The 13,315-nt window shown below is 37.6% G+C and overlaps 1 pseudogene; it reads left to right on the forward strand.

The window, feature by feature from the left end:
* The first annotated feature begins 389 nt into the window (after window positions 1-389).
* Window positions 390-755, forward strand: LOC115866426 (NADH dehydrogenase [ubiquinone] 1 beta subcomplex subunit 2, mitochondrial pseudogene; annotated as a pseudogene).
* The last annotated feature ends 12,560 nt before the right edge of the window (window positions 756-13,315 follow it).

Below are 13,315 nucleotides of genomic sequence, written 5' to 3' on the forward strand. Positions count from 1 at the left end.
CAGTGAAATAATAAAGTAGGTCTTATTTTTGAAACTTTTCAGATAAACCTTTATGATAGCTGATACCAAGTTAGTGCTAAAACCAGGCCTCATATTTGCAACAATGATGAAAGCTTATTAAAACTTAAACTCTTTAGATAGATCTTAAAGGTCTTTTCCTCCATGACAGAGGTTTCTATTCATAGTTTCCTAGAAAAGCATAGGAATCCTGATCTCTACTTTTATCTCATGACATCCTCAAAATGATATACCTGCTTATTTGCTTTGTTCCCATTTCTTCCTTTCATCAAAACTACCCAAGTCCGACTGACGTCACTGGGAGGGGCGCCATAAGAAGTGACGTGAAGCGGCGGTGCAGCCTGGGGATTGCTGACCAAACATGGGCTGGCATGTCGGCTTTGACGCATCTAGCGCCTTTAGCGCGCGTTGGAGGCCACTTCTTCAGGGGCCGCGCGCGCGCAGGCGGCTGGAGGCGCTGGAGTCCGTCATGCTGGTGGAGGTGTGCATATCGAGCCCCAGTACAGGCAGTTTCCCCAGCTGACCAGATCCCAGGTGATCAAGGCAGAGTTCTTCAGTGCAACCATGTGGTTCTGGATTCTCTGGCGCTTTTGGCATGACTCAGATGCCATGCTGGATCATTTTCCATATCCAGATCCTTCCCAGTGGACGGATGAAGAATTAGGGATCTTTCCTGATGACGAAGACTGAAAATGTAGACTCAACTCTTTCCAAGAGCCAGGTGAGAATTTCAAGAAGTTACACATCATATTGTATATTAAGTTGTAAATTAAAGTTTTGGTCAAGAATGTTTAATTTAAAAAAAGAAAGAAAAAAAAAAAACTACCCAAGTCCCACCTTACCTGTTAGTACAACCTACCTGACACACAAATCGCAATGATCATTCCCTACCCTGAAGTAGGCCTTGCTTACTTGATCATTAATTATTTTTCAAATCACATCTCTTATAGCTCTTTATTCTATTCTGTTTTGAATCTTCAACTGGATTAGATGCCTCTTGAGAGCAGAGAATGTGTTTTATACTGAATGGGGCATTACAGCACCTTCCTCGTGGTAGACACACATAAATGTTTGTTGAATTTATGTGCATTGGCACAGATACTTCTAATTTTTGTTCATTCAAACTTTTTGTACAGCTATCACCATATTACACATTTGCCTACTTTTAAAACACCTACTACCTGTTAAAGAAAATATGAGCAATGTGTAAAGTGCTGTGATAAATCTCAACATAAAAATCACTAAATCCAAATAGAAAAGTACAAAACAACTTGATTGGATAATTCACAAATAAGTTCAAAGACAACAAAACAAAACAAAACTATGAAAAAAATCAATCTTACTAATATTGAAAAAAATACAAGTTAAAATAACAAAGTGCTATGTTTTCACCTATCAAATTAAAAATAATTTTTATTTCTAAGATATTATTGGCAGTGGTGCAGGGAAGGGGTCATTCTCATATAATGCCTTGGGAATTTCACCCTCACTCTTTCTGGAAAGCATTATGGCAATATATTCAAGAGTTTTAAAAGAGTTTGTAGCACTCCACCTACTTTTAGGGATATTCTCATAGCAAATAATGAGAAAAGCAGTAAAAGTTAACTGAAGCATTTTTAAAATAAAAGTGAATTATAACAAAAAACCCTTACCTATCCAGGAAGAGTTAAATTGCTAATATGAGAATAGGTCCCTGTGACAAAGTAATCAGAATATTTTTCTTGGAGCTCTAGAAAAAGAAGAAAGGAGAACATTTCTTAACAACTGATAATTAACAAAAGAAAAAGAAAAGAGAATTGGATGCATTAACACCAAGGTGGAGAAGAAAATAAAGATAATGTTACTATTTTTTCTGAGTATCTCATATGTCAGTTTATAAGAAATGAAAGATCTTAACGTTAGTTATTTTGATAATAAACACATTTTAATACATTTCACCACTCCCAATATCTCTGTATTTTAGTGACTATAATGATAAAAATTATAATTTCTAACATTTATTGTATGCATAGATTCCAAGTCCTATACTGACTGAGCATTTTATACATATTTCTCACTTAATTCTCTCCACAACCCTATAAGATAGTGAAGTAGGTTCCAATATTATCATTTTACAAATGAGATACTGAAGCTTCAGAAATGAAATAACTTTGCCAAAGCAACACTGTTACTAAGAGATGGTACCAGGATTTGGACTTGTTTCTATCTGACTCCAGCTCTAAATTTTAACCACTTTTGGGTAATCCATTTTGCATATTTGCCTATGTACATTTTAGGGTTATATCTTAAGGCTAATTATTACTTGACGTTAAGGTATACTTATTTACATGGGAAACTTCTAATGTCGTAAAGAATGCAGTTTCTCTTACTCAGTTCTGTCTCATGACTTTGGGAAAGTTACTTACCCTTTATAAATCCTGAATTTTCCTGTAAAATGTGGATAATAATTTCTACGTTGAAGGATTATTGCAAAGGTTTAAGTAAATCATCCGTCATAGTGCCTGACACATTAATGCAAATGGTAATCTTTAATATTGACATCCTATCAATAACACGGTTTGGTTCACAAATACTGGGAAGGGGCATCATTAGTTATAAAGTACGCATAGAAGGGAGTAAGCTTTTTTTTAATTGTAATGTATTTGGCAAATAACATTGTGTCCACAGCATTTTGATTTGATACATTTGTATATTGCTCTATGATTGCCACAATAGCCTTAACTAGCACCTCTAAAAAGTCACATAATTGAGGGAGACCTTAAAGATGGCAGAGGAGTAAGACGCGGAGATCACCTTCCTCCCCACAAATACATCAGAAATACATCTACATGTGGAACAACTCCTACAGAACACCTACTGAACGCTGGCAGAAGACCTCAGACCTCCCAAAAGGCAAGAAACTCCCCACGTACTTGGGTAGGGTAAAAGAAAAAAACAGAGACAAAGAATAGAGACGGGACCTGCACCAGTGGGAGGGAGCCGTGAAGGAGGAAAGGTTTCCACACACTAGGAAGCCCCTTTGCGGGCAGAGACTGCAGGTGGCGGAGGGGGGATGCTTCGGAGCCTTGGAGGAGAGCGCAGCAACAGGGGTGCGGGGGGCAAAGCAGAGAGATTCCCGCACAGAGGATTGGTGCTGACCAGCACTCACCAGCCCGAGAGGCTTGTCTGCTCACCCGCCGGGGCGGGTGGGGGCTGGGAGCTGAGGCCCGGGCTTCGGTCGGAGCGCAGGAAGAGGACTGGGGTGGGCGGCGTGAACACAGCCTGAAGGGGGCTAGTGCGCCACGGCTAGCCGGGAGGGAGTCTGGGGAAAAGTCTGGACCTGCCAAAGAGGCAAGAGACTTTTTCTTGCCTCTTTGCGTCCTGGGGCACGAGGAGAGGGGGTTCAGAGCACCACTTAGAGGAGCTCCAGAGACAAGCGCGAGCCGCAGCTATCAGTGCGGACCCCAGACGTGGGCAAGAGACGCTAAGGCTGCTGCTGCCGCCACCAAGAAACCTGTGTGTGAGCACAGGTCACTATCCACACCTCCCCTCCTGGGAGCCTGTGCAGCCCTCCACTGCCAGGGTCCTGGGATCCAGGGACAACTTCCCCAGGGAGAATGCACGGCGCGCCTCAGGCTGGTGTAATGTCACGCTGGGCTCTGCCGCCGCAGGCTCGCCCCGCACTCCATGCCCCTCCCTCCCCCCGGCCTGAGTGAGCCGGTGCCCCCGAATCAGCGGCTCCTTTAACCCCGTCTTGTCTGAGCGAGGAACAGACGCCCTCAGGCGACCTACATGCAGAGGCGGGGCCAAATCTGAAGCTGAGGCCCTAAGCTGTGCGAACAAAGAAGAGAAAGGGAAATCTCTCCCAGAAGCCTCAGAAGCAGCGGATTAAATCTCCACAATCAACTTGACGTACCCTGCATCTGTGGAATACCTGAAGAGACAACGAATCATCCCAAATTGAGGAGGTGGACTTTGGGAGCAACTGTAGACTTGGGGTTGGCTTTCTGCATCTAATTTGTTCCTGGTTTTATGTTTATCTTAGTTTAGTGTTTAGAGTTTATTAACATTGGTAGATTTGTTTATTGATTTGGTTGCTGTCTTCTTTTTTTTTTAAATATAGGTATATATATATATTTCCTTTTTCTCTTTTTGTGTGTATGTGTATGCTTCTTTCTGTGATTTTGTCTGTATAGTTTTTCTTTTACCATTTATCCCAGATTTCTGTCTGTCCTTTTTTTTTATTACTTTTTCAATTTTTTTATTTTAATTATTTTATTTTATTTCTCCCTTTTCTTCTGAGCCATGTGGCTGACAGGGTCTTGGTCCTCCAGCTGGTGTCAGGCCTGTGCCTCTGGGGTGAGATAGCCAAGTTCAGGACATTGGTCCACCAGAGACCTCCTGGCTCCATGTAATGTCAAAGAGCAGAAGTTCTCCCAGAGATCTCCATATCAATGCTAAGACCCAGCTCCACTCAACCACCAGGAAGCTACAGTGCTGGACCCTCTATGCCAAACAATTAGCAAGGCAGGAACACAACCTCACCCATTAGCAGAGACGTTGCCTAAAATCGTAATAAGGTCACAGACACCCCAAAACACACCACCGGACATGGTCCTGCCCACCAGAAAGACAAGATCCAGCCTCATCCACTAGAACACAGGTACCAGTCCCCTCCCTATGAAGCCTACACAACCCACTGAACCAAACTTAGCCACTGAGGGCAGACACCAAAAACAACGGGAACTACAAACCTGCAGCCTGCGAAAAGGAGATCCCAAAGACAGTAAGTTAAGCAAAATGAGAAGACAGAGAAATACACAGCAAATGAAGGAGCAAGGTAAAAACCCACCAGACCAAACAAATGAAGAGGAAATAGGCAGTCTACCTGAAAAAGGATTCAGAGTAATGATAGTAAAGATGATCCAAAATCTTGGAAATAGAATATAGAAAATACAAGAAACGTTTAACAAGGACCTAGAAGAACTAAAGAGCAAACAACCAATGATGAACAACACACTAAATGAACTTAAAAATGCTCTAGAAGGAATCAAGAGCAGAATAACTGAGGCAGAAGAATGGATAAGTGACCTGGAAGATAAAATAGTGGATATAACTACCATAGAGCAGAATAAAGAAAAAAGAATGAAAAGAATTGAGGAAAGTCTCAGAGACCTCCGGGACAACATCAAACTCACCAACGTTCAAGTTATAGGGGTCCCAGAAGAAGAAGAGAGAAAGAAAGGGACTGAGAAAATATTTGAAGAGATTATAGTTGAAAACTTCAATAATATGGGAAAGGAAATAGTCAATCAAGTCCAGGAAGCTCAGAGAGTCCTATACAGGATAAATCCAAGGAGAAACATCAAACTATCAAAAATTAAATACAAAGAAAAAATATTAAAAGCAGTAAGGGAAAAACATCAAATAACATACAAGGGAATCCCCATAAGGTTAACAGCTGATCTTTCAGCAGAAACTCTGTAAGCCAGACGGGAGTGGCAGGACATATTTAAGGTGATGAAAGGAAAAAACCTACAACCAAGATTACTCTACCCAGCAAGGATCAGATTCAGATTCAATGGAGAAATTAAAACCTTTACAGACAAGCAAAAGCTAAGAGAATTCAGCACCACCAAACGAGCTTCACAACAAATGCTAAAGGAACTTCTCTAGGCAGGAAATACAAGAGAAGGAAAAGACCTACAATAACAAACCCAAAACAGTTAAGAAAATGGTAATAGGAACATACATGTTGATAGTTATCTTAAATGTAAATGGATTAAAGGCTCCAACCAAAAGACATAGACTGGCTGAATGGATACAAAAACAAGACCTGTATATATGCTGTCTACAAGAGACCCACTTCAGATCTAGGGACACATACAGACTAAAAGTGCAGGGAGGGAAAAAGGTATTCCATGCAAATGGAAATCAAAAGAAAGCTGGACTAGCAACTCTCATATCAGACAAAATAGACGTTAAGATAAAGACTATTACAAGAGACAAAGAAGGACACTACACAATGATCAAGGGATCAATCCAAGAAGAAGATATAACAGTTGTAAATATTTATGCACCCAACATAGGAGCACCTCAGTACATGAGGCAAATGCTAACAGCCATAAAAGGGGAAATCAACAGTAACAAAATCATAGTAGGGGACTTTAACACCCCATTTTCACCAATGGACAGATCATCCAAAATGAAAATAAATAAGGAAACACAAGCTTTAAATGATACATTAAACAAGATGGACTTAATTGATATTTATAGGACAAAAACAACAGAATACACTTTCTTCTCAAGTCCTCCTGGAACATCCTCCAGGATAGATCATATCCTGGATCACAAATCAAGCCTTGGTACATTTCAGAAAATTGAAATTGTATCAAGCATCTTTTCCAACCACAATGCTATGAACCTAGATATCAATTACAGGAAAATTCTGTAAAAAATACAAACACTTGGAGGCTAAACAATACACTACTTAATAACCAAGAGATCACTGAAGAAATCAAATAATACCTAGAAATAAATGACAATGAAAGCACAATGACCCCAAAGGCCTATGGGATGCAGCAAAAACAGTTCTGAGAGGGAAGTTTATAGCAATAAAATCCTACCTCAAGAAACAAGAAACATCTCAAATAAACAACCTAATCTTACACCTAAAGCAATTAGAGAATGAAGAGCAAAAAAAAAACCCCAAAGTTAGCAGAAGGAAAGAAATCATAAAGGTCAGAGCAGATATAAATGAAAAAGAAATGAAGGAAACTGTAGCAAAGATCAATAAAATTAAAAGTTGGTTCTTTGAGAAGATAAACAAAATTGATTAGCCAGAGTCATTAAGAAAAAAAGGGAAAAGACTCAAATCAATAGAATTAGAAATGAAAAAGGAGAAGTAACAACTGACACTGCAGAAATACAGAGGATCATGAGAGATAACTGCAAGCAACTCTATGCCAGTAAAATGGACAACCTGGAAGAAATGGACAAATTCGTAGAAAAGCACAACCTTCTGAGACTGAAACAGAAAGAAATAGAAAATATAAACAGGCGAATCACAACCACTAAAAATGAGACTGTGATTAAAAATCTTCCAACAAACAAAAGCCCAGGACCAGATGGCTTCGCAGGTGAAGTCTATCCAACAGAGAAGAGCTAACACCTATCCTTCTCAAACACTTCCAGAGGGAGGAACACTCCCAAACTCATTCTACGAGGCCACCATCACCTTGATACCAAAACCAGACAAAGATGTCACAAAAAAAGAAAACTACAGGCCAACATCACTGATGAACATAGATACAAAAGTTCTCAACAAAATATTAGCAAACAGAATCCAACAGCATTAAAAGGATCATACACCATGATCAAGTGGGGTTTATCCCAGGACTGCAAGGATTCTTCAATATATGCAAACCAATCAATGTGATAAACCATATAAACAAATTGAAGGAGAGAAACCATATGATATCTCAATAGATGCAGAAAAAGCTTTTGGCAACATTCATCACCTATTTATGATAAAAACCCTCCAGAAAGTAGGCATAGAGGGAACTTACATTAACATAATAAAGGCCATATATGACAAACCCACAGCCAATATCGTTCTCAATGGTGAAAAACTGAAACCATTTCCACTAAGATCAGGAACAGGACAAAGTTGTCCACTCTCACCACTATTATTCAACATAGTTTTGGAAGTTTAAGCCACAGCAATCAGAGAAGAAAAAAAAAAATAAAAGGAATCCAAATTGGAAAAGAAGAAGTAAAGCTGTCACTATTTGCAGATGACATGACACTATATATAGAGAATCCTAAAGAAGCTACAGAAAACTTCTAGAGCTAATCAATGAATTTGGTAAAATAGCAGGATGCAAAATTAATGCACAGAAATCTCTTTCATTCCTATACACTAATGATGAGAAATCTGAAAGAGAAATTATGGAAACACTCCCATTTACCATTGCAACAAAAAGAATAAAATACCTAGGAATAAACCTACCTAAGGAGACAAAAGACCTGTATGCTGAAAAGTATAAGACACTGATGAAAGAAATTAAAGATGATATAAACAGATGGAGAGATATATCATGTTCTTGGATTGGAAGAATCAACAATGGGAAAATGACTATACTACCCAAAGCAATCTACAGATTCAATGCAATCCCTATTAAATTACCAATGGCATTTGCACAGAACTAGAACAAAAATTTCACAATTTGTATGGAAACACAAAAGACCCCAAATAGCCAAAGCAATCTTGAGAAACAAAAACGGAGCTGGAGGAATCAGGCTCCCTGACTTCAGACTATACTGCAAAGCAGCAGTAATCAAGACAGTATGGTACTGGCACAAAAACAGAAATATAGATCAATGGAACAGGATAGAAAGCCGAGAGATAAACCCACGCACATATGGTCACCTTATCTTTGATAAAGTAGGCAAGAATATACAATGGAGAAAAGACAGCCTCTTCAATAAATGGTGCTGGGAAAACTGAACAGCTACATGTAAAAGAATGAAATTAGAATAGTCCCTAACACCATATACAAATATAAACTCAAAATGGATTAAAGACCTAAATGTAAAGTCAGACACTTAAAACTCTTAGAGGAAAACATAGGCAGAACACTCCATGACAAATCACAGCAAGATCCTTTTTGACCCACCTCCTAGAGAAATGGAAATAAAAACAAAAATAAACAAATGGGACCTAATGAAACTTAAGAGCTTTTGCACAGCAAACGAAACCATAAACAAGATGAAAAGACAACCCTCAGAATGGGAGAAAACATTTGCAAATGAAGCAACTGACAAAGGATTAATCTCCAAATTTTACAGGCAGCTCATGCAGCTCAGTATCAAAAAAACAAACAACCCAAACCAAAAATTGGCAGAAGACCTAAACAGACATTTCTCCAGAGAATATATACAGATTGCCAACAAACACATGAAAGGATGCTCAGCATCACTAATCATTAGAGAAATGAAAATCAAAACTGCAGTGAGGTATCACCTCACACTGGTCAGAATGGCCATCATCAAAAAAATCTAGAAACAATAAATGCTGGAGAGGGTGAGGAGAAAAGGGAACCCTCTTGCACTTTTGGTGGGAATGTAAATTGATACAGCCACCATGGAGAACAGTATGGAGGTTCCTTAAAAAACTAAATATAGAACTACCATATGATCCAGCAATCCCACTACTGGGCATATACCCTAAAAAAACCATAATTCAAAAAGAGACATGTGCCACAATTTTCATTGCAGCTCTATTTACAATAGCCAGGACATGGAAGCAATCTAAATGTCCATCGACAGATGAATCAATAAAGAAGAAGTGGTACATATATACAATGGAATATTAGTCAGCCATAAAAAGAAATGAAATTGAGTTATTTGTAGTCAGGTGGATGGGCCTAGAGTGAAGTAAGTCAGAAAGAGAAAACAAATACTGTATGCTAAAACATATATATAGAATCTAAAAAAAAAGGTTCTGAAGAACCTAAGGGCAGGACAGGAATAAAGACACAGACATAGAGAATGGACTTGAGGACATGGGGAGGGGGAAGGGTAAGCTAGGACGAAGTGAGAGAGTGGCATGGACATATATACACTACCAAATGTAAAATAGATAGCTAGTTGGAAGCAGCCGCATAGTACAGGGAGATCAGCTCGGTGCTTTGTGTCCACCTAGAGGGGTGGGATAGGGAGGATAAGAGGGAGACGCAAGAAGGAGGGGATATGGGGATATATGTATTCGTATAGCTGATTCACTTTGTTACACAGCAGAAACTAACACACCATTGTAAAGCAATTATACTCCAATAAAGATGTTAAAAAAGAAATCACATAATTACCATTTCATTTTTGTGTTGGGAATAATTAAGGTCTAATCTCTTAACAAGTTTGTTGTTTATGATATAATTCTGTTGCCCATAATAGCTATACTATACATTAGATCTCCAGGACTTATTCATCTAGTAGTTGCACATTTTTACCTAAAACAACATTTCTTTTATTTCCCCAACCTCCAGTCCCTGGTAACCACCATTTTACTCTTTTTTTATGAGTTCAACTTTTTTAGATTCTACTTGTAAGCGATATCATGGAGGATTTGTCTCCCACTGTCTGACTTATCTCACTAAGTATAATGCTCTCAAGCCCCATCCACATTGTCACAAATGGCAGAATTTCCTTATCTCATGGCTGAATAATATTCCATTGTAAATATATACAAGTTCATTTTTTAATTATTAGAATTTTTAATTGAGGTACCATTGGTGTATAACACTATGTCAGTTTCATGTGTATAACTTTATATTTCTACTTCTTGATACACTGTACAGTGCTAGCACTAAAAATTTAGTTTTCATTCATCACTGTATGGTTGATCCCCTTTACCCATGTTGCCCTCCCCTGACCCCTTCCTCTCTGGTAACCACTACTCTGTTCTCTGTATCTACCTGCTTGTTTTTGTTTGGTTTGTTTTGTTCATTTATTTTTGGTTTTTGTTTATTTGTTGTTTATATTCTATGTATGAGTGTAATCATAAGGTATTTGACTTTCTCCGTCTGACCTATTTCACTTAGCATAGTACCCTCAAGGCCCATCCATGTTTTCCCAAATGGCAAGATTTCATATTTTTCATGGCTGAGTTGTATTCCATTGTATGTATTACCACATCTTCTTTATCCATTCATCCATTAATGGGCACTTAGGTTGTTTCCATATCTTGGCTACTGTAACTAATACTGCAATGAACATAGGGGTGCATATATCTTTTCAAATTAATGTTTTTATTCTTTGGATAAATACCCAGAAATGGAACAGCTGGATGATATGGTAGTTCTATGGTTAATTTTTTTAGGAATCCCCATACTGCAACAATTTATACTGGCTGCAACAATTTACATTCCCAGCAACAGTGTATGAAGGTTCTCTTTTCTCCACATCCTCACCAACATTTGTTATTTCTTGCTTTTCTGATAGCCATTCTAATGGGCACAAGGAGATATTTCATTGTGATTTTGATTGGCATTTCCCTAATACTTAGTGATGTTGAACATCTTTTCATGTGTCTGTTGGCCACCTGTATGTCTTCTTTGGAAAAAGTCTATTCAACTCCTCTGCCCACTTTTAAAATCAGGTTGTTTGGTTATTTTGTTGTTGAATTGTATGAATTCTTTATATATCTTGGACATGAACCCCTTATTGGATATATAATCTGAAAATATCTTCTCTCATTCACTAAGCTGTATTTTTGTTTTGTTGATGGTTTTCTTTTGTGTGCAGAAGATTTTTAGTTTTATGTAGTGCCATTTGTTTATTTTTGCCTTTGTTTCCTTTCCCTAAGGAGATATATCCAGAAAGCTATTGCTAAGACTGGTGTCAAAGAGCATACTGCCTGTTTTCTTATGGGAGTTTTATGGTTTCAGGTCTTACATTCAAGTCTTTAATCCATTTCAAGTTGATTTTTGTGTATGATGTGAGATAGTGGTCTAGTTTCATTTTTTTGCATGAAAAAATTGCTGTTCAGTTTTCCCAGCACCATTTATTGAAGACACTCTCCTTTCTCCATTATATGTTCCTGCCTCTTTGTCATAAATTATTTGTCCATGTATGTGTGGGTTTATTTCTGGTCTCTTAATTCTGTTCCATTGATCTATGTATCTGTTTTTTCTGCCAATACCATGCTGTTTTGATTATTATAGCTTTGTAATATAGTTTGAAATCAGGGAGTGTGGCACTCTTAGCTTTGTTGTTTTTTTCTCAGGATTGCTTTGGCTCTTCAGAGTATTTTGTATTCCATATAAATCTTAGAGTTTTTTGTTCTATTTCTGTGAAAAATGTCCTTGGGATTTTGGTAGGGATTGCATTGAATCTATAGATTGCTTTAGATAATAATGGACATTTAAATCATGTTAATTCTTCCAACCTATGAGCATGGAATATCTTTCCATTTATTTGTGTCTTCTTCATTTTCTTTCACCATTCTCTTATAGTTTTCAGTGTACAGATCTTTCACCTCCTTAGTTAAATTTATTCCTAGGTATTTTATCCTTTTACTTGTGATTGTAAATGAGATTATTTTCTTATGTTCTCTTTCTTCTAGCTCATTGTTACCATAGAGAAATGCAACAGATTTTTGTGTGTTGATTTTTTACCCTGAAAATTTACTGTATCCATTTATTATTTCTAACAGCTTTTGTGGAGTCTTTAGGGTTTTCTATAAATCATGTCATTTACAAATAGTAGCAGTTTTACTTCTTCCTTTCCAATTTGGATGCCTTTATTTATTTATTTTTCTTGCTGAATTACTCTGGCTAGAACTTTCAATACTATGTTGAATAAGAGTGTCAAGAGTGGGCATCCTTATCTTGTTCCTGATTTTAGAGGGATAGCTTTCAGTTTTTCACCACTGAGTATGTTGTTAGCCAAACCATATCTTTATCCATTCATCCATTGATGGACACAGGTTGTTTCCAAACCTTTTCTTTCGTGAATCATGCTGCAATAAACATGAGAGTGCATATATCTCTTTGATAACCTTTTTTAAATTTCCTTTGGGTATATACTCAGAAGTGGAGTTGCTGGATCAAATGGTAAATTCAACATTCTTTGTGTTGCAATACCAATATATGTATGGTTTTTGGCCATGGCTTTGCAAAAATAAGATCACTTTTCTTACTGTTCTTGTTAATCTGTATCTTATGGAAATCCTCATGTCAACTGGGGCAGCTCTAATGTATTTGTTTTAGGGCTGCATATTATTCCATTGTGGATATACCATGATTTATTTAACCATAATGAATCCAACTCTAAAACATTCATTTGGTTTTCAAATTTCCTTGCAACTCTGAAAAATTTATGTGTAAATAGCCCTTTCCATATAGATTTATAAACTAGTATTTGATTCCTCTATGATATATTGCTAGTAATAGGATTACTAGGTAGAAGGGCAGTTGTATTTTTAAATTAATAGGCTTTGTCAGATTACTTTCCAAAAAGGCGACAAAAATGTATATTTAACAGCAATGTTGGGAACATATTCCCAACATATGGGAATATGCTTTTCTGAAAAATTTCCCTATTGTTCATTTTTGATTTTGGCAATATGATAAAACAAAGCAAATCAAGACAGCAGAAAAATGGGCATGGGAAAGTAACATACGCAAATGGCTCACAAACATATTTTAAAAAGAAACACTAAGATAAATAAACTAAGCTGAAATGGCAATGAGGTATCACTTTACAGCTAATAGATTGACGAGTTCTTCCCGGGCACTGTTCCTTTTGGATCCTTCCT

This window comes from Globicephala melas, chromosome 3, assembly GCF_963455315.2.
Source record: "Globicephala melas chromosome 3, mGloMel1.2, whole genome shotgun sequence".
NCBI classification, from domain to species: domain Eukaryota; kingdom Metazoa; phylum Chordata; class Mammalia; order Artiodactyla; family Delphinidae; genus Globicephala; species Globicephala melas.